Genomic DNA, 22,534 nt, shown 5'->3' on the forward strand with positions numbered 1-22,534 from the left:
TTCATCTTCACGAGCACTGTTTGCTCTAACAGCGCGAATGTGTCGCCGCGCACGTAGCTTTTGTTACCGCACAGCTGAAAGACGTTTACAGACTCTGACAGATTCTCTCCGTTGTACTGTATGTTATTACAATTAATCAATAAAATCAAAAGCAGGTGATCTTTCAATTCTTATTCCTAATATCACAATAAAACAGTTAAAGTGCTGTGCAGTTTTCAGGCCATGTTAACATTTCCTGCTCAGAACAATGGTTGGTCCACAGAGCTTTAAAAACAATTAGCGGGAACTTTGGTAGATTTGCTGTGATGTACAGCGGTGTGTGTGTGTGTGTGTGTGTGTGTGTGTGTGTGTGTGTGTGTGTGTGTGTGTGTGTGTGTGTGTGTGTGTGTGTGTGTGTGTGTGTGTGTGTGTGTGTGTGTGTGTGTGTGTGTGTGTGTGTGTGTGTGTGTGTGTGTGTGTGTCTGTGTGTGTCCTAAGACTTTTGAACACAAACTGCAGTAATTTTATGTATTGCGCTGTATTGCTGACATATGTGAGTGATGATAAACCTGATTCTGATCTGGGTCTCTATTGTGGACTGAGAGTGGGAAGGGGGCAGGGAGAGGGGAATCATGGTTGGGAAAAGGGGAAGGGAGAGGGGTGGGAGCGGGAAGCACCAGAGAGACATTCTGTAATGATCAATAAACCAATTGTTTGGAATCAAATGACCTTGCCTGGTGCCTCAGGGCTGGGTGTGTCTGTACTTCAGGGAGCGTGAAGCGCAGAAACAGATATCGCTGTGATGATTGTACGCTCTAGTATCAATTGTTTGGTGACAATAAAGTATTTGTATTTGTACCCACCCCTGACACTCCTTCTCTGCCCCCTGTCCCACACCCCTCCGGTGGTGCTCGACCCTCACCATTCCCAACATCCTTTGCTCCCGCCAGATTTACAAACTCGCTCTCCGCTCCACGTTGATAAATAGGGTACCGTGCAAAAGTCTCAGGCACCCTGGCTATACATACTGTATGTGCCTAAGACTTTATTTACAGCTCAGCGTGTTCTGGAGTTTGGAGTGCGATTCTGGCACCATCCATGCAGATTTCCTCCGGGTCCTCCCACAGTCCAAAATGTTCCTCCAGGTAGGTCAACTTGTAAATTGCCCTGTGATCGGGGTAGAGTTAATCAGGAATTGTCGTGGTCTGCTTGAAGGGGCGGTGGGGCCTACTCTGTAAGTAAGATCAATCGAAAATATCTTTGACTGTGGAAATTAAGATTTCTGAATACTTGTGAAGATTTTCTAGAAAGTGCAAGCGTAGATTTTTGTTTTGTCTGTGTTTTCAATTTGAGTTCTTTGGAATAGATATGGGTGAGAGAAACAGCCCCAGACTTCACCCTCGCCACGTTGAACTCAGGCCACAGATGTGAAGCGGCTGCCTCTCCAGTTTCACAATTCTACTCGAGAGCTGCTCTCGCCTTAATCGAGTAACGGCTTCCGGCTCTCGATACGAATGTCATCATCAGCAGCCCATCCACAGATTTCGTTCAGCGTCTGAGCCTCCAAGCTGCTGTCGTCAACACAGACATAAACTCCGACAGTCAACGTTCCCTCGCTTTTCCTTTTATAGCTGAGTGCGCCAGCAGGGAATCTTTACATGGCCAGAAAACTGCGCTGCGCTTTAAAAGTTTAAAAATTTAGAATGAAAATTGTAAAATCACATACTTGCGGTTCTATTTATTAATGGAAGGGTGAAGTGAAATAAAGTACGAGGAAGAAAATTGTTCATGTTTCTCGGTGCTTCCAATTCCAGCTGTGAGGCTGCAATCTCTCATTTGCATGCCTTCTTTCTCCCTTTGCATTCAGGTTTGTTTACAATTCAGCCAAGTGAAACAGCATTACTCCGGACGGAACCAAGGTGCAAATCAGAGCACCAACACTCACACACAGTACAAGTGCATATAAGATAGTGGTAAACATACAGTCACACAAAAAGGCATATGTAGCCTAAACTGCTGAGTGACGTGTCCTGTAGTTTGATGGTGCATGGGTGCTATCAGCTAGAACAAGCAGTTCTCAGCAGCCCGCAGATGAATGGACGCACACACGCAATCCCACTGAGGGAACACTGGAGAACAGGGGGCCAGCATGGACTCCGCACCATGTTGCCTCCATCACCTCCAATCCTGGAATGCAGCAACAGGCAAGCCCACGGCTTGAGGCCTAGTAATGCCACAACCGAGGCCAAGCAGTCACTCCGCCATTGGTCTCGCCAACGTGGGAAACAGCCAGTTAGCGTTTTGCATTATCAGTATCCATCAGGGTCTTGAAGTGTTGAAGACAATTATTCACTATTAGACTGCACACGGCCTTGGCACACTGATTCTGATGTCTTCCCGAAGCAGGCGGTGACTGGATCCGCACCGTCCAGCTTCAACGCCAATGGAGTAGACATGCAGTACTTAGTATCCAGCAGGGCCTTGTGATCATAAAAAGGACTTTCAAAAATATCAAAGATGTCTTTGGTTGATTCCTGAGAGGCTGCTGCATCTGGAAACACAACTTACTGGATGTTCTGACTCTTTACTGTGACAACTGAAGTTTAAAACTTTATTTCTAAACTGTACACATCTCTTTTTTTCCCAGATTTCGTTACCTGGTTTGATTAATTTCAACTGTCACTCATTGGAATGGAAGTTACTCAGGAGCTGAGCACTTTCTGTTAAAACACTAAACAAGCCAGTTCACTGAATCTAATCACTGAATAGATATCATTTACAATACTGTGCAAAATTCTCAGACACACACTGCTCTGCAACGGACAGGACGGCTCTACAACGGGTGGTCAAAGCTGCCCAACGCATCTCCGGCACCGGCCCACCGCCATCACGGACCTATGTACGGAGAGGTGCCGGAAAAGGGGCAGTGGCGTCGTGGAGGATCCCACCCACCCTGCTCACGGACTGTTTGTCCCACTCCCATCAGGGAGGAGGCTCCGTAGCATCCACACCAGGACCACCAGACTCAAAAACAGCGACTTTCCCCAGGCAGTGAGGCTGATCAACACCTCCACCCACTGACCCACCCCTCCACATACCCCCAACCACCACTCCTGTCAGAGTCACCTTATGTACAGATGCTCCTGCACCTTGTGTCAATTCTTGTACATACCTTCGACTAACATGGGAGAATGAGGAAGTGATGGATAGGAGCTACAGGGAGTGAGTCACCCTCCGTTGCAGGAGGCAGGTAACTGGGTGAGTGTCAGGAGAGAGAAGGGAATCAGGCAGCCCGTGCAGAGTCCCCCTGTGCCGTTCCACTCAGTGATAATTATATCACTTTAGCTACTATTGGGGGGGAATGACCTACCGGGGGGAGCTACAGTGACCGGGTCTCTGGCACTGAGTCCGGTGCTGTGGTCAGAGGAGCAGAGAGGTGAAGCGGGCCGCAGTGTCGATAGGAGATTCCTTAGTGAGAGGAGCAGAAACGAGGTTCTGTGGGCGCGATTGAGACACCCGGGTGGTATGTTGCCTCCCAGGTGCCAGGGTCAGGGATGCCCCGGATCGGGTCCACGGCATTCTGAAGGGGGAGGGGGAGCAGCCAGAAGTCATACTGGCACCAATGATGAAGGTGGACGAGGTGAGGTGGTCCGGAAGAGAGACTTTAGAGAGCTAGGTAGAAGCTGAAAAACAGACCCTCTGGACTGCTGCCTGTGCCAGGCGCCGGTGAGGGCAAGAATTGGATGATTTGGCAGGTGAGGAACGGTGCAGGGGGAAGGGGTTCAGATTTATGGATTATTGGGATCTTTTCGGGAGAAGGTATGACCGGTACAAAGGGACAGGTTACACCTGAACACGAGGGGGCCAACATCTCTGCGGGCAGGTTGGCCAAAGTTATTCAGGTGGGTTTAAACCAATTCAGCGGGGGAAGGGAAGCGGAGTGACAGTGCTGAGGATGGGGTAGTCGGTTTATAAACAGAAACAGCGTTTAGTGAGACTCCCAGCAAGGGGAGGCTGATTACAGGGCAAAATTGTAGTCAGCAGGATGGGTTGCAATGGAAAAGGCGTACAAAATCGAGAAGGGTGAAGGTGGGAATGAAGGTGTTGTATTTGAATGCACGGGGTATACTGGATAGTTACAGTTACAGATTGACAAGTATGATGAATTGCGGCTGAAAGAACGTTATAGCTCAGAGCTTAACGTCCAAAGATGAAGATTGTATCAAAGGGGTAGGCAGACGGTAGAAGCTCTGTTGGTTGAAAATGGAATCAAATCATCAGAAGGAGGTGACATCGGGTCGGGAGGTGTTGATATCCTTGTGGGTAGAGCAAGTGTGAAAAGGACTGGCGGGAGTTGTATACAGACCCTGAAACGGAAGCAAGGATGTGGCCTGCGAATTATAACGGGGTTTGGAAAACGCGCGCCAGTAGGGCGATGTTAGATGGTCATGAGGGATTTCAATGTGCAGGTGGATTGGGGAAATCGGGTTGGTGGGGGATTTTCTAGAGTGTCTACGAGATGGCTCTATAGAGCAGCTCGTGGTCAAGCCGATGAGGTGATCAGCTGTTCTGGACCAGGGCTTGTGCAATGAAACAGATCGATTAGAGAGCTGAACACTTGTGACCGTCGGGAGAATGTCAGATAGTGGGGAGCACCCCTGTGGCCCCTCAACAGGAAGTACCTGGGGAGAGGAAGAGCGGCCATGCCTCAGGCACTAGTCTGGCCCAATGGCCAAGAAGGATAGGGAACTGAAGTGGGTGGCAGCATTGACAGGGGACTCTGTAGTTAGGGGACAGATAGGTGCTTCTGTGGACGTGGGAAAGAAACACAAATGGTAGTTTGCCTCCCAGGTGCCAGGGTCTGCGATGTTTCTGAATGCGTCCACAATATCCTGAAAAGGGAGGGTGAGCAGCCAGAAGCCACTGCACAAATTGGTACCGACGACGTAGGTAGAGAAAGGGAGGAGGTTCTGAAAGCAGAAGACAGGGAGTTCGGAAGGAAGCTGAGAAGCAGGGCCTCCAGGGCAGTGATCTCGGGATTACTGCCTGTGCCACACGACGGTGAGGATGGGAATGGAATGAGGTGGCAGATAAATGCGTGGCTGAAGAATTGGAGCAGGGGGCAGGGATTCAGATTTCTGGATCATTGGGACCTCTTCTGGGGCAGGTGGGACCTGTACAAAAGGAACGGGTCGCACTTGAATCGGAGGGGGACCAATATTCTTGCCAACAGGTTTGCTAGAGCTGTTGGGAGTGGTTTAAACTAATACGGCAGGGGGATGGGAACCGGAATGACAGAGCTGAGGATGAGCCAACAGCTTCCAAGTAGATGATGGGTGTATCATGAATGTAAGGAAGGACAAGCCAATGATTATGTGCGAATGCAGACAGAGCAAAGAGTTAAGTCGTACCACAGAGGCAAAATTCACAAGGGTGAATAATGCAGGATTGAAGGTGCTGTGTTTAAATCTATGTAGCATTTGGAATAAGGTGGATGAACTTGTGGGGCAATTAGAATTTGGTCAGTGTGATGTTGTGGACATCACTGAGTCAGGCTAAAAGAAGGCCATAGCTGGGAGTTTAAAATCAACGGATATACCTTGTAGGGTAAGAGATGGAATTACATCTCTAGAAAGAGGTGACACAGGGTCAGAGAATGTTGAATCTTTGTGGGTGGAGTTAAGAAACTGCGAGGGTAAAAAAAACATTGTGGATCACCACGAGTTCAACTTGAAATATGATCGGGAGAAAGTAAAGTCTGATGTAGCAGTATTTCAGTGGAGTAAACGAACTTGCTGTGGTATGAGAGAGGAGTTGGCCAGAGTAAATTGGAAGGGGCTGCTGGCAGGGATGACAGCAGAGCAGCGAAGTGGGAGTTTCTGGGAAGATGAGGACGGTGCAGGATAGATGTATTCCAGAAACAAATAAATACTCATAGGGCAAAATAGTACAACCGTGGCTGACAAGGGAAGTCAAAGCTAATGTAAAACCAAAAGAGAGGGTGTACAACACAGCAAAAATTAGTGGGAAGACAGAGGATTGGGAAGCTTTTAAAACGCTACAGAGAGCAACTAAAAGAATCATTAGGAGGGAAAAGATGAAATATGAAAACAAGCTGGCAAACAATATCAAAATAGATAGTAAATCTTTTCAAGGATGTAAAAAATAAAAGTGATGAGAGTGGATATGGGACCTCTAGAAAAAGAGGCTGGAGAAATAATCCCGGGGGACGAGGAGCCGGCAGATGAACTAAATGAGTATCTTGCATCAGTCTTCACTGTGGAAGCCACTAGCAGTGGGCCAGATGTTGAAGGGTGTGAGGGGAGAGAAGGGAGTGCAGTTGTTATTATAAGGGAAAGGTGCTCAAAAAGCTGAAAGACCTGAGGGTATATAAGTCACCTGGACCAGATGAACTGCACCCTAGGGTTCTGAAAGAGGTAGCGGTAGAGATCGTGGAGGCATTAGTAATCATCTTTCAAAAAAAAATCATTGGACTCTGGCATGGTGCCAGAGGACTGGAAAATTGCAAATGTCACTCCACTCTTTACGAAATGAGGAAGGCAGCAGAAAGGAAATTATGGACCAATTAGTCTGAAAATGTTGGAGTCAATTGTTAAGGATGAGGTGATGGAGTACTTGGTGACACAGGACAAGATAGTACAAAGTCAGCATGGTTTCCTTCAGGGAAAATCCTGCCTGACGAACCTGTTGAAATTCTTTGAGGAGATTACAAGTAGGATAGATTAAGGGGATGCAGTGGATGTTGTTTACTTGGACTTTCAGAAGGCCTTTGACAAGGTGCCACACATGAGGCCGCTTACCAAGTTAAGAGCCCATGGTATTGCAGGAAAGATACTAACATGGTTACAGGATTGGCTGATTGGTAGGAGGCAGCGAGTGGGAATAAAAGGATCCTTTTCTGGTTGGCTGCCAGTGACTAATGGTGTTCCACAGGGGTCAGTGTTGGGACCGCTTCTTTTTATGCTGTATGTCGACGATTTAGATGATGGAATAGATGGCTTTGTTGCCAAGTCTGCAGATGATACAAAGATTGGTGGAGGGGCAGCTAGTGTTGAGGAAACAGGTAGGATGCAAAAGGACTTAGAGAATGGGGGAGAGAGTGGCAAATGAAATACAATGTTGGAAAATGCATGGTCATGCACTTAGGTAGTAGAAATAAATGTGCAGACTATTTTCTAAATGGGGAGAAAATCCAAAAAGCTGAGATGCTAAGAGACTTTTAGGGAGCTTAAGATAAAGGAATCCTTAGGAGGCAGTGATCATAGTATGATTGAATTCATACTGCAGTTTGAGAGGGCGAAGCATAATTGACATGACCCAGTATCGCAGTGGAATAAGAGGGATTGCAGAGGAATGAGAGAGGAGCTTGCCGAGGTGGACTGGAGGAGGATACCGGCGGGGATGTTGACACAGCAGAGGTGGCTGAAGTTTCTGGGAATAGTTCACAAGGCAGAGGGCATGTCCCACAGAACAGGTAGGCAACCGTGGCTGACAAGGGAAGTTAAGGACGGCATAAAAGCCAAGGAAAGGGCATATAAGGTAGCACAAGAGAGTGGGAAGTTGGATGATTGGGAAGCTTTTAAAATCCAACAAGAGGCAACTAGAAAGCTGTAAGAAGGGAAAAGATGAAATATGAGGGCAGACTAGTCAATAATGTAAAGCAAGATACTAAAAGTTTTCTCAGTTATATGAAGAGTAACAGGGAGGAGAGAGTTGATATTGGACCACTGGAAAATGATGCTGGTGAGGTAGTAATGGGGGACAAGGAAATGGCAGATGAACTTAATGGGTATTTTGCATTATTCTTCACTGTGGAAGACCCGAGCAGTGTGCCAGAGGTCTGTGAGTGTCAGGGAGCGCGAGTGATTAACATTGCTATAAGTGCCAGGCAAACTCAAAGATCTTGAGGCGGATAAGTCACCTGGACTATGTTCCAGAGTCCCGAGACAGAGTGATGATGATGTCGACTCATCCTGAGAGGCCAGCGTCGGGCGTTTTCATGCCTTACAAGGCGCGGAACGAAAGACTGTGTGGCGCGCCACTCCTCACACAGACATTTCGCAGTATTTTCCTTTATTTTACGAGGTCGTGTTGCGAGCTCAACACTCAACCCGGCACGAATGGAAAGCGTACTTGGGAACAGCCTGACTGGATTCGAACCCGGGAAGCTCCATTCCGGAGTCCGGTGCTGATGTCACTGCGTCACCAGCCGACCTGAGAGAGAGGGTGCTGAAGAGATAACAAATGCATCGGTCAGGATCTTTCCAGATTCGCTTGATTCTGGCATCGTCCCGGAGGACTGGGAGATTGCAAATGTCACTCCATCCTTTGAGAGGGAGGGAAGGCAAACTAAAGGAAACACGTACAAACACGCTGGGGGAACTCAGCAGGTCGGGCAGCATCCGTGGAAACGAGCAATCAACGTTTCAGACCGAGACCCTTCGTCAGGACCCTTCCACGGATGCTGCCCGACCTGCTGAGTTCCTCCAGCTTGTTTGTACGTGTTGCTTTGACCACAGCATCTGCAGGGTACTTTGTGTAAACTAAAGGAAATTATAGGCCTGTTAGCCTAACCTCAGTGGTTGGGAAAGTGTTGGAGTCTATTATTAAGGATGAGGTGTCAGGGTACTTGGAGACTAAAGATGAAATAAATCGGTATGGTTCCTGTCAAGGGAAATCTTGCCTGACCAATCTGCTGGAGTTCTTCGAGGAAGTAACAAGCAGGATGGACAAAGGAGAGACAGTGGATGTCATTTACTTGGATTTTCAGAAGGCATTTGTTAAGGTGCCACACAGGAGGCTGCTTAACAAGATCAAATCCCATGGCGTTACAGGGAAGATACTGGCACGGATAGGCAGCGTGGGAATAAAAGGAGCCCCTTTCATGGTGTTTCACAGGGGTCTGTGTTGCGACCAATTCTTTTTACATTATATGTCAGTGACCTGGATGATGGAATTGATGGCTTTGTTGCAAAGTTTGCGGGCGATACGAGGATATGTGGGGGCAGGTAGTTTAGGGAAAGTAGAGAGGCTCGAGAAGGGCCTGGACAGATTCGGAGAATGGGCAAAGAAGTGGCAGACGGAATACAGCGTTGGGAAGTGTACGGTCATGCATGTTGGTAGAAGAAATAAAACGGTTGACTGTTTTCTAAATGGAGAGAAAATTCAAAACTCAAAGGTGCAAAAGGACTTGGGAGTCCTTGCGTAGGATTCTGTAACGGTTAATTTGCAGGTTGAGTCGGTGGTGAGGAAGGCAAATGTGACGTTAGCATTCATTTCACGAGGACTGAGATACAAGGCTGTAATGTTGAGGCTGTATGAGACGCTGGTGAGGCCTCAGTTGGAGTACTATGAGCAGTTTTGGGCCCCTGATCTTAGAAAAGATGTGGTGACTCTGGACAGGATTCAGAGGAGGTTCCCAAAATGATTCCAGTACTGAACGGCTTGTCGTATGAAGAGCGTTTGATGGCACATGGCGTTTGATCCACTTGAAGAATGAGGGGTGACCTCATCACAACCTATGGAATGGTGAAAGGCCTCGACAGAGGGGACGTGCTGAGGGTGTTCACTGTGGTGGGAGGGTCTAAGAGCAGAGGACACAGCCTCAGCATAGAGGGGTGTCCCTTTAGAACAGAGAAAAGGAGGAATTTTTTTAGCCAGGGAGTGGTGAATCTGTGGAATTCATTGCCACGGGTAGGGGTAGCTGTGGAGACCAAGCCTTTGGGTATATTTAAGGCAGAGGTTGATAGATTCTTGATTGGTCAGGGCATGAAGGGATACGGGGAGAAGGCAGGAGATCGGGGCTAAGAGGGGAAATGGATCAGCCATGATGAAATTGTGAAGCAGACTCGATGGACCGAATGGCCTAATTCTGCTGCAATGTGTTATGGTCTTCTGATCTTACACAATCAGTCTTATGTTCTGTATTTATTCTGTTCTTTATGCTGCTCCGGATCCACAGTGACAATCACTTCGTCTCCTTTACACTCGCGTTCTGAAGAATGACCATAAACAATCTTGAATTATTTTACTTTCTTTTAGGATTAGCTTAGTTTGTCACATGTACAGTACTGTGCAAGAGTCTTCGCCAGGGTGCCTAAGCCGTTTGCACAGTACTGTATTTGTCAACGTGGAGCGGAGAGTGAGTTTGTAAATCTGGCGGGAGCAAAGGGTGTTGGGAATGGTGAGGGTGGGGCGCCGCGGGAGGGGTGTGGGACAGGGGGCAGAGAAGGAGTGTCGGGGGTGGGTACAGACACACCCAGCCCTGAGACACCAGGCAAGGTCATTTGATTCCAAACAATTGGTTTATTAATCATTACAGAATGTCTCTCTGGTGCTTCCCGCTCCCTCCCCTCTCCCTTCCCCTTTTCCCAACCATGATTCCCCTCTCCCTGCCCCCTTCCCACTCTCAGTCCACAATAGAGACCCAGATCAGAATCAGGTTTGTCATCACTCACACACGTCAGGGAATTTGTTTTTTTTTTGTGTGACAGGTACATATTTAGCTGGGGTGCCCAAGACTTTTGCACAGTGCTGTGTTGCCAGGACTGAGGTGTGGCGTAGGTGCGGACGCGCCCAGCCTGAGACCAGGCAAGGTTTCTTGTTTCCTTTTCTTTTGTGGCAGCTGTACAGTTCAATATGTGAATTTACAACAGAATTGTGCAAAAGTCTTAGCCGTATATATGTGCCTTAGACTTCAGCACAGTACTGTAGTTGCTGCCTGACCTCTCCCTTATCAACCTCTTTGAGTATAAAATGCCCTGGGAATCTCCTTGATCCTGCTTATTAACGGCATTTCACGGTCTCCTTCAGCCCACAATCGTACTCTTGAGCACTTTCCTTACAGCCCGTTCATTTTCATTTTCATTTAATTTCAGATTTTCTGATTTTGTATGCTTCCTTTTCCTAAATTTAGGACCTTATGATTCTCTCACTTTATCATCCTTGTCCTTAGTTAAAGATAGATAGATAGATAGATAGATAGATAGATAGATAGATAGATACTTTATTCATCCCCATGGGGAAATTCAACCTTTTTTCCAATGTCCCATACACTCGTTGTAGCAAAACTAATTACATACAATACTTAACTCAGTAAAAAAATATGATATGCATCTAAATCACTATCTCAAAAAGCATTAATAATAGCTTTTAAAAAGTTCTTAAGTCCTGGCGGTAGAATTGTAAAGCCTAATGGCATTGGGGAGTATTGACCTCTTCATCCTGTCTGAGGAGCATTGCATCGATAGTAACCTGTCGCTGAAACTGCTTCTCTGTCTCTGGATGGTGCTATGTAGAGGATGTTCAGAGTTATCCATAATTGACCGTAGCCTACTCAGCGCCCTTCGCTCAGCTACCGATGTTAAACTCTCCAGTACTTTGCCCACGACAGAGCCCGCCTTCCTTACCAGCTTATTAAGACGTGAGGCGTCCCTCTTCTTAATGCTTGCTCCCCAACACGCCACCACAAAGAAGAGGGCGCTCTCCACAACTGACCTATAGAACATCTTCAGCATCTCACTACAGACATTGAATGACGCCAATCTTCTAAGGAAGTACAGTCGACTCTGTGCCTTCCTGCACAAGGCATCTGTGTTGGCAGTCCAGTCTAGCTTCTCGTCTAACTGTACTCCCAGATACTTGTAGGTCTTAACCTGCTCCACACATTCTCCATTAATGATCACTGGCTCCATATGAGGGTCATGCTGATTCAGAACTCAGACCTGCTGGCTTTTAACCATATCAGGCGTGGACGTCTGACAGCTGCTCCTTCCCAATCATCATACCTTAGCTCCTGTCTTACTCCGGCATAACTTGCCCTCTTATGGTCTTCTTTAAACATAGTGCGCTGTGATCACTATTCCACGATTGCTCACCAACTATCAGGCCTGCGCAGTGGCCTGACTCGTTTCCCAAAACCCGGTCCAGTTTGTTCTCTCCTCTAATTGGATTCTCCACGTACTGTTCCCACAAGAACTAAATACGTAATCCAAATAATCCGTGGATGAGAGAAATGATCTAACCTGCAACGAGCAAGTGGAAGTTCTGGTAGGAGAAAAGCTCCACAGAAGGTTAGAGGGCGGCAGAGTAACATCGTGGTTACTTACGGTGTCAGAGATCGGTGCCAGTGTTTCATTCCTGTCGCAGCCTCTGAGAAGTTTGCACGTTGTCCTTGTGGCCTCATGGGCTCCGGTTTCCATCCACCTTCCCAAGACGTACAGGTTAGTAGGTTAGTTGGGGTCACTAGGGTGTAATTGGGTGGTTAGTGGGCACGCTGTGTTGGCACAGGGAGCGGCGTGGCAACACTTGTGGGCCGTCCCCAGCACAATCATCCGAATGCATTGGTCTTTGCTGCAAAACAAGGCATTTTCAGTAAGGGTTTTGATGATTCGATGTACAGTACTGTGCAAGAGTCTTTGTCAGATATCCTGGAAATAGAAAGAGTGCCTAGCGATTTCATGACGTGTGTGAGTGATGATAAATCTGATTCTGATCTGGGTCTCTATTGTGGACTGAGAGAGGGAAGGGGGCAGGGAGAGGGGAATCATGGTTGGGAAAAGGGGAAGGGAGAAGGGAGGGAGCGGGAAGCACCAGAGAGACATTCTGTAATGATCAATAAACCGATTGTTTGGAATCAAATGACCTTGCCTGGTGTCTCAGGGCTGGGTGTGTCTGTACCCGCCCCTGACACTCCTTCTCTGCCCCCTGTCCCACACCCCTCCCGTGGCGCCCCACCCTCACCATTCCCAACATCCTTTGCTCCTGACAGATTTACAAACTCACTCTCCGCTCCACATTGACAAATACGGTACTGTGTAAAAGTCTTCAGCACCCTTGCTATATATACAAATCTCTATGACTTTTGTACAGAACTGTATAATACATATATTTCACTAAGTAATAAACATACACCAACCTTTATTTTGAAACATTTTAGAACTACGTTTTTATATTGTCAGCGTTTCAAGTTACAACACCGTTACAAATTGTAACAATAAACACAGAATGGAACTCAGTAGCTCATCATTAATAATCCACTAACCCGCAGAATACCGGCGCATCTAGTCAAAACATTGTATTTTTGCTTTTATACCTGTCAGTTGTTTTGACTAAGGTATTGTGTACTTGTGTTGTGAGTTGTGCTTGTCTATACTTCTCCATACCTCACTGAAACAAACAGAATATGGAAATCAGCTTCCCCACCTTGTCTATACCTCTCTCTACCTCACTGAAACAAACAGAATATGGAAATCAGCTTCCCCACCTTGTCTATACCTCTCCCTACCTCACTGAAACAAACAGAATATGGAAATCAGCTTCCCCACCTTGTCTATACCTCTCCCTACCTCACTGAAACAAACAGAATATGGAAATCAGCTTCCCCACCTTGTCTATACCTCTCCCTACCTCACTGAAACAAACAGAATATGGAAATCAGCTTCCCCACCTTGTCTATACCTCTCCCTACCTCACTGAAACAAACAGAATATGGAAATCAGCTTCCCCACCTTGTCTATACCTCTTCCTACCTCACTGAAACAAACAGAATATGGAAATCAGCTTCCCCACCTTGTCTATACCTCTCCCTACCTCACTGAAACAAACAGAATATGGAAATCAGCTTCCCCACCTTGTCTATACCTCTCCATACCTCACTGAAACAAACAGAATATGGAAATCAGCTTCCCCACCTTGTCTATACCTCTCCATACCTCACTGAAACAAACAGAATATGGAAATCAGCTTCCCCACCTTGTCTATACCTCTCCATACCTCAGAGAAACAAACAGAATATGGAAATCAGCTTCCCCACCTTGTCTATACCTCTCCCTACCTCACTGAAACAAACAGAATATGGAAATCAGCTTCCCCACCTTGTCTATACCTCTTCCTACCTCACTGAAACAAACAGAATATGATCAGCTTCCCCACCTTGTCTATACCTCTCTCTACCTCACTGAAACAAACAGAATATGGAAATCAGCTTCCCCACCTTGTCTATACCTCTCCATACCTCAGAGAAACAAACAGAATATGGAAATCAGCTTCCCCGCCTTGTCTATACCTCTCCATACCTCACTGAAACAAACAGAATATGGAAATCAGCTTCCCCACCTTGTCTATACCTCTCTCTACCTCACTGAAACAAACAGAATATGGAAATCAGCTTCCCCACCTTGTCTATACCTCTCCCTACCTCACTGAAACAAACAGAATATGGAAATCAGCTTCCCCACCTTGTCTATACCTCTCCCTACCTCAGTGAAACAAACAGAATATGGAAATCAGCTTCCCCACCTTGTCTATACCTCTCTCTACCTCACTGAAACAAACAGAATATGGAAATCAGCTTCCCCACCTTGTCTATACCTCTCTCTACCTCACTGAAACAAACAGAATATGGAAATCAGCTTCCCCACCTTGTCTATACCTCTCCATACCTCAGTGAAACAAACAGAATATGGAGATCAGCTTCCCCACCTTGTCTATACCTCTCTCTACCTCAGAGAAACAAACAGAATATGGAAATCAGCTTCCCCACCTTGTCTATACCTCTCTCTACCTCAGTGAAACAAACAGAATATGGAGATCAGCTTCCCCACCTTGTCTATACCTCTCCCTACCTCACTGAAACAAACAGAATATGGAAATCAGCTTCCCCACCTTGTCTATACCTCTCCCTACCTCACTGAAACAAACAGAATATGGAAATCAGCTTCCCCACCTTGTCTATACCTCTCCCTACCTCACTGAAACAAACAGAATATGGAAATCAGCTTCCCCACCTTGTCTATACCTCTCCCTACCTCACTGAAACAAACAGAATATGGAAATCAGCTTCCCCACCTTGTCTATACCTCTCCCTACCTCACTGAAACAAACAGAATATGGAAATCAGCTTCCCCACCTTGTCTATACCTCTCCATACCTCACAGAAACAAACAGAATATGGAAATCAGCTTCCCCACCTTGTCTATACCTCTCCCTACCTCAGTGAAACAAACAGAATATGGAAATCAGCTTCCCCACCTTGTCTATACCTCTCCCTACCTCACTGAAACAAACAGAATATGGAAATCAGCTTCCCCCCTTGTCTTTTAACATTGTAATCCTGTGATTTGTTTGTTAATTCTCCCCGCTCGCTGGGAAAACGGGGACAACTGTTTCTGCCTTATTAAGGAGGGAGGGAAAGAGCCTGTGGTGTGTCGTATACCGGGTGAAAGGCAAATTCTTTAGGGTAACTGCCAGTCTGTCTCTTTGCCTTTGCTTTGCCCGCGTTCGAGTGGTCGGCGGTGGGTGCCAATGCCTCTGTTTTTGCCGGTGGGGGATCGTTGGTTGATGCCGCTTACTTGCGGGAAGGGGGTAGCTGGGGTTCTAACATTTGACTGCTGTTCGTTGTTTGGGTCACTCCTCTGTTCTCGTGGTTGGTTGCAAGGAAAAAGCATTTCAGGATGTATATTGTTTACAGAGTGAAGTTTAGTGTCACTGACTGATTTCATGAAATGTGGTGTTAAGCAGCAGTACATATTAACAGTAATGACAAAACTTCAGATTGCATTAAAAAGTACACATACATTTCCGGAAAAAGAACCAGTAGTGAGGTGGTGTTCATGGGTCCAGTGTCCATTCAGAAATCAGATGGCGGAGGGGAAGAAGCTGTTCCTGAATCTGTACTTCCTTCCTGATGGTAGCACTCAGAAGACGGCTTGAGAGAGTACCCATGAAAACAGCCAGTGCAACCAAAGAACCGATCAACCCCGAATATTCCCTGTTCTCCCTTCTCCCATCGGGCAGAAGCCTGAAAGCATTTACCACCGGGCTCAAGGACAGCTACTACCCTGCCGTTATAAGACTATTGAATGGACCCCACTGCAGTGCATCTACTCCCAGCGGAGTTTGCGAAGATCCGGCATGACACCTGAGTCAGTGACAAACTTCTATAGACGTGTGGTGGAGAGTCTATTGACTGGCTGCATCACAGCTCGGGATGGAAACACCAATGCCCCTGAATGGAAAATCCTATAAAAAGTAGTGGATACGGCCCATTCCATCACGTATAAAGTCCTCCCTACCATTGAGCAGATCTACACAGAGTGTTGTCACGGGAAAGCAGCCTCCATCATCAGGGACCCCACCACCCAGGACTTGCTCTCTTCTCACTGCTGTCATCGGGAAGGAGGTACAGGAGCCTCAGGACCCACACCACCAGGTTCAGGAACAGTTATTACCCCTCAACCATCAGGCTCCTGAACCAGTGAGGATAACCTCAACTCTGAACTGATTCCATCGGGAAGGAGGTACAGGAGCCTCAGGTCCCACACCACCAGGTTCAGGGACAGTTATTACCCCTCAACCATCAGGCTCCTGAACCAGTGGGGATAACCTCAACTCTGAACTGATTCCATCGGGAAGGAGGTGCAGGAGCCTCAGGACCCACACCACCAGGTTCAGGAACAGTTATTATTCCTCACCCAACAGGCTCCTGAACCAGAGGGGATAACCTCAACTCTGAACTGATTCCATCGGGAAGGAGGTACAGGAGCCTCAGGTTCAGGAACAGTTATTACCCGTCAACCATCAGGCTCCTGAACCAGTGAGGATAACCTCAACTCTGAACTGATTCCATCAAGAAGGAGGTACAGGAGCCTCAGGTCCCACACCACCAGGTTCAGGAACAGTTATTACCCCTCAACCATCAGGCTCCTGAACCAGTGTGGATAACCTCAACTCTGAACTGATTCCATCGGGAAGGAGGTACAGGAGCCTCAGGTCCCACACCACCAGGTTCAGGGACAGTTATTACCCCTCAACCATCAGGCTCCTGAACCAGTGAGGATAACCTCAACTCTGAACTGATTCCATCGGGAAGGAGGTACAGGAGCCTCAGGTCCCACACCACCAGGTTCAGGAACAGTTATTATTCCTCACCCAACAGGCTCCTGAACCAGTGAGGATAACCTCAACTCTGAACTGATTCCATCGGGAAGGAGGTACAGGAGCCTCAGGTCCCACACCACCAGGTTCAGGAACAGTTATTACCCCTCAACCATCAGGCTCCTGAACCAGTGAGGATAACCTCAACTCTGAACTGATTCCATCGGGAAGGAGGTACAGGAGCCTCAGGTCCCACACCACCAGGTTCAGGAACAGTTATTACCCCTCAACCATCAATCAGGCTCCTGAACCAGAGAGGATAACCTCAACTCTGAACTGATTCCATCGGGAAGGAGGTACAGGAGCCTCAGGACCCACACCACCAGGTTCAGGAACAGTTATTACCCCTCAACCATCAGGCTCCTGAACCAGAGGGGTTAATTTCACTGAATTTCACTCGCCTCATCATTGAACTGTTCCCATAACCTGTGGATTCACTTTCAAGGACTTTTCCTCTCATGTTTTTGATATTTATTGCTTATTATTTCTTACTTTTTCATTTGCACAGTCTGGTGTCTTGCACACGGGTTGAACGCCAAAGTTAGTGCAGCCTTTCATTGAGTCTATGCTGGTTATTATTCTGGAGATTCACTGAGTTTGCCCACGAGAAAATGAATCTCAGGGTTGGGTATGGTGACAGACACGTACTTCGATAATAAACTCACTTTGAGCTCTAACCTCACAATCGGTCCCATCGTGACCTTCCCCGTTTCTCTGCTCTGCTCTTTCTCTTCAGCTGTGACACGTTACCCTGCGTTCTGCCGTTGTTTTACTCTGGACAATGCCAATGTTCTGCACGACGATTTCATTTCCATGGACAGCACGCAAGCACACGCACACGTAACACCAAGAAACCGATTCACCATTTTAGAGTAGATAGCCGTCATGTTCAAATGCCCACAAGATACAGGAGCAGAGTAAGGCCACTCAGCCCATCGAGTCTGCTCCGCCACCCACCATTCCCTCTCAGTCCTGTTCTCCTGCCTACTCCTTGTAACCTTCAATGCTCTGACTTATCAAGAAGCTATCAGTCTCCTATTTAAATACACCCAACAACTCCGCCTCCACAGATTCACCACCCTCAGGCGAAAGAGATTCCTCCTCTCCTCCGTTCCAGTTGGACGTCCCTCTAGGCTGAGGCCGTGCCCTCTGGATCTCACCCTGGCAAATGAGACTAGCACGTTGGATGTTCTTGTGAGAATGTGCTGGAAATCGCACAAGCCAGACGAGAGAAGGGCTGGAGCTCGGGTCATTGTGTGTGAGATGGGAATCAGTGTGCTGCAGTGGACGGGTCTGGGCTTTACGCAGTGGAATACAAACATATTTGTTTAGAGACCTGACGTTCAGCACTGGGTCCCTGACTGTCAGCGGGATGTGGTAGGAGTCAGATCTGTCCTCAGGGAGGGACAGAAGGAGCTATCAGTGATCTGGGGGAGGGATTAGTGTTTGGGGAGTGACAGGAACAGGGATTAGTGTGGGGAGTGATGAGGGGAGGGATTAGTGTTTGGGGAGTGACAGGAACAGGGATTAGTGTGGGGAGTGATGAGGGGAGGGATTAGTGTTTAGGGAGTGACAGGAACAAGGATTAGTGTGGGGAGTGATGAGGGGAGGGATTAGTGTTTTTAGGGAGTGACAGGAACAGGGATTAGGGTTTGGGGAGTGATTAGTGTTTGGGCATTGATGAGGGGAGGAGTTCGTGTTTGGGAGTGATGGGGATAGGAATTAGTGTTTGGGCATTGATGAGGGGAGGAGTTCGTGTTTGGGGAGTGATGGGGAGGGATTAGTGTCTGGGCATTGATGAGGGGAGGAGTTCGTGTTTGGGGAGTGATGGGGAGGGATTAGTGTCTGGGCATTGATGAGGGCAGGAGTTCGTGTTTGGGGAGTGATGGGGAGGGATTAGTGTTTGGGCATTGATGAGGGGAGAGATTGGTGTTCGGAGAGTGAAAGTGGAGGGATTAGTGCTTGGGGAGTGATGAGGAAGTAGGTGGGTTTTTCATGTTTGAGGATGTACCTGGGCAGGGGTAATTGGTGTTCGAGGATGTATCTGGGAAGGGGGTAATTAGTGTTTGAGGAAGTTTCTGGGGAGGGGGTAATTGGTTTGAGGAGGTATCTGGGGAGGGGGTAACAGGTGTTTGAGGAAGTATCTGGGGAGGGGGTAACAGGTGTTTGAGGAAGTTTCTGCGGAGGGGATAATTGGTTTGAGGATGTACCTGGGGAGGAGGTAATTAATGTTTGAGGAGGTATCTGGGGAGGGGTAATTTATGTTTGAGTAGGTATCTGGGGAAGGATATTTGGTGTTTGAGGAGGTATCTGGGGAGGGGTAATTTGTGTTTGAGGAGGTATCTGGGGAGGGGTAATTGGTGTTTGAGGAAGTACCTGGGGAAGGATATTTGGTGTTTGAGGAGGTATCTGGGGAGAGGTAATCGGTGTTTGAGGAAGTATTTGAGGAGGGGATAATTTGTGTTTGAGGAGGTATCTGGGGAGGGGTACTTTATGTTTGAGGAGGTATCTGGGGAAGGGGGTAATTGGTGTTTGAGGAGGTATCTGGGGAGAGGTAATTTGTGTTTGAGGAGGTATCTGGGGAAGGGGGTAATTGGTGTTTGAGGAGGTATCTGGGGAGAGGTAATCGGTGTTTGAGGAAGTATTTGAGGAGGGGATTTGTGTTTGAGGAGGTATCTGGGGAAGGGGATAATTTGTGTTTGAGGAGGTATCTGGGGAAGGGGGTAATTAGTGTTTGAGGAGGTATCTGGGGAGGGGGTAATTAGTGTTTGAGGAGGTATCTGGGGAAGGGTTATTTGGAGTTTGAGGAAATATCTGGGGGTGGGTTCATTGCTGAGATTTGGAGAGCCAGGAGGGAGCGTCGGCTCGTTGAATGACGTTGCATGAGTGACAGTAGGCGTGGCCAGTAACATGAGGGCTGGCAGGGGGCGGGGTTACTGAGGTGCGGGAGAGTCGGGGGCGCGACCTCTTGAATTTTCTTATTGAAAACTGTCACGTGACATTCAAACCCGCCTTTCAGTTGATTGGCCGCTGCCTGAGCCAATAAGCACAGCTCGATGCCGAAGCACGTCCAATGGGATTGCGGGGTGGGCGTGGCGCGCACACGCGGAGCAGGTCGGTGGGAGCGGCGGCGGCGGAGGCAGCAGCGGAGGAGGAGGCGGAGGTGAGGAAGTGGAGGTAAGGTGGAGGGGCCTGGGTCGGTGTCCCTGGCCCCGGCCCGAGCGGCCACTCCGGACGGGTGCCGGGCGATCTGTGGGGCTGGTCCAGATGCCCTCAGCCTCAGGGACGGGGTCGGGGTCGGTCCAGGATGGGCTCCGGGTCCCGGTGCGAAGTTGCGTTCATGCGGACACGTTGTGTCTGTGCCTGGTCTTCGCCGCGGCGTGAGCGGTGCTGTACTGAGGATCCTTATGTAATATCCAGTCAACTTCGGCGGAATCTCGGGTCTTCATCTGGTTGTCATTATATCGCTTCTGGCCCCCGGGCGAGATTTACCAGATCAAAGACCGGCTCTGCACCAGAGTCTGGAATCAGCGAGCCGCTCGGGCCAGGTGTTGTGCTAAACTTTTACAGTGTCATATCTGATGATAACTTGCTCTTGTTATACTGTCAGTAACCAAAGCCTTTGCTGACTCCGGCAGCACCTCTGCCTGTTGCCTGACACGGAGTGCATGCACTGTTCGCGGCCCCATTTAATCCTGGGTTTCTCGGCAGTCACCAGGAGCTTGCCGTACGCTCGCACGCAGTGTCTGCCTCTGCTGCGGCCACAGTTCATGATGGAAGCCGGCCGGTCGGGTGGCATCTGCACAGACTGTTTAAGAGGTGTGAATGGTCTGCACTCAACCTGCAGATGTGCTCAGTACCTGTAGCAGTTTCAGATTCCTAGGATTTGTCGTTTTGTGATCCAGCCTGGAATGCCACAAGACATAGAAGCAGAATCAGGCCATTTGGCCCATCGAGTCTGCTCCACCATTCCATCATGGCTGATTTATTATCCCACTCGACCCCATTCTCCTGCCTTCTCCCTGTAACCCTTACTAATGTGGAAACGATCATCCTCTGCTGTACCCATTGACCTGGTCTCCACGACCGTCTGTGGCACCGAATTCACCACCCACCCAGCTCAGGAAGTATGCAGGAAAGCAGCATCCATCATCAGGGACCCCCACCACCCAGGACATGCTCTCTTCTCACTGCTACCATCGGGAAGGTACAGGAGCCTCAGGTCCCACACCACCAGGTTCAGGAACAGTTATTACCCCTCAGCCATCAGGCTCCTGAACCAGTGAGGATAACCTCAACTCTGAACTGATTCCATCGGGAAGGAGGTACAGGAGCCTCAGGTCCCACACCACCAGGTTCAGGAACAGTTATTACCCCTCAACCATCAGGCTCCTGAACCAGTGAGGATAACCTCAACCCTGAACTGATTCCATCAGGAAGGAGGTACAGGAGCCTCAGGTCCCACACCACCAGGTTCAGGAACAGTTATTACCCCTCAACCATCAGGCTCCTGAACCAGAGGGGAAACTACACTCATCCTGTCACTGAAATGTTCCCACAACCCATGGACTCACTGTCGGGGATTCTTAATCTCATGTTCTTGATATCTATTGCTTATTAATTTATTGTTATTATTTTGTTTTCTAGTTGCACTATTTGTTGTCTTCTGCACACTGGTTGTCCTATTGGTGCGTTCTTCCATTGTTTCTGTCATGGTTATTTTACTTATTGAGTATGCCCACAGGAAAATAATTCTCAGTGTTGTACGTAGTGACATAAATGTACTTCGATAATAGATTTACTTTGAACTTTTGTTTTGAAAATGCTTGTATTCTGAGGATGTGTCCTCTGGTCCTAGACTCCCCCACTATAGGAAACATCCTCTCCACATCCACTCTATCTGTGTCCTCTGGTCCCAGACTCCCCCACTATAGGAAACATCCTCTCCACATCCACTCTATCTGTGTCCTCTGGTCCCAGACTCCCCCACTATAGGAAACATCCTCTCCACATCCACTCTATCTGTGTCCTCTGGTCCCAGACTCCCCCACTATAGGAAACATCCTCTCCACATCCACTCTATCTGTGTCCTCTGGTCCTAGACTCCCCCACTACAGGAAACATCCTCTCCACATCCACTCTATCTGTGTCCTCTGGTCCTAGACTCCCCCACTATAGGAAACATCCTCTCCACATCCACTCTATCTGTGTCCTCTGGTCCCAGACTCCCCCACTATAGGAAACATCCTCTCCACATCCACTCTATCTGTGTCCTCTGGTCCCAGACTCCCCCACTATAGGAAACATCCTCTCCACATCCACTCTATCTGTGTCCTCTGGTCCCAGACTCCCCCACTATAGGAAACATCCTCTCCACATCCACTCTATCTGTGTCCTCTGGTCCCAGACTCCCCCACTATAGGAAACATCCTCTCCACATCCACTCTGTGTCCTCTGGTCCCAGACTCCCCCACTATAGGAAACATCCTCTCCACATCCACTCTATCTGTGTCCTCTGGTCCTAGACTCCCCCACTATAGGAAACATCCTCTCCACATCCACTCTATCTGTGTCCTCTGGTCCTAGACTCCCCCACTAT

The 22,534-nt window shown here is 48.2% G+C and overlaps 1 protein-coding gene across 1 annotated transcript in view; it reads left to right on the top strand.

Annotated features, from left to right (window-relative positions):
- Positions 1 to 20,053: 20,053 nt before the first annotated feature.
- The window catches only part of LOC140717871 (pyruvate carboxylase, mitochondrial-like), a 515,736-nt gene continuing 513,255 nt past the window's right edge, over positions 20,054 to 22,534 (top strand). The window contains exon 1 of the mRNA XM_073031592.1: positions 20,054 to 20,112. The gene's annotated coding sequence lies outside the window, so the exon portion shown is untranslated. The remainder of the gene's footprint in view (positions 20,113 to 22,534) is intronic.

Source organism: Hemitrygon akajei, chromosome 28, assembly GCF_048418815.1.
Source record: "Hemitrygon akajei chromosome 28, sHemAka1.3, whole genome shotgun sequence".
Classification (NCBI taxonomy): domain Eukaryota; kingdom Metazoa; phylum Chordata; class Chondrichthyes; order Myliobatiformes; family Dasyatidae; genus Hemitrygon; species Hemitrygon akajei.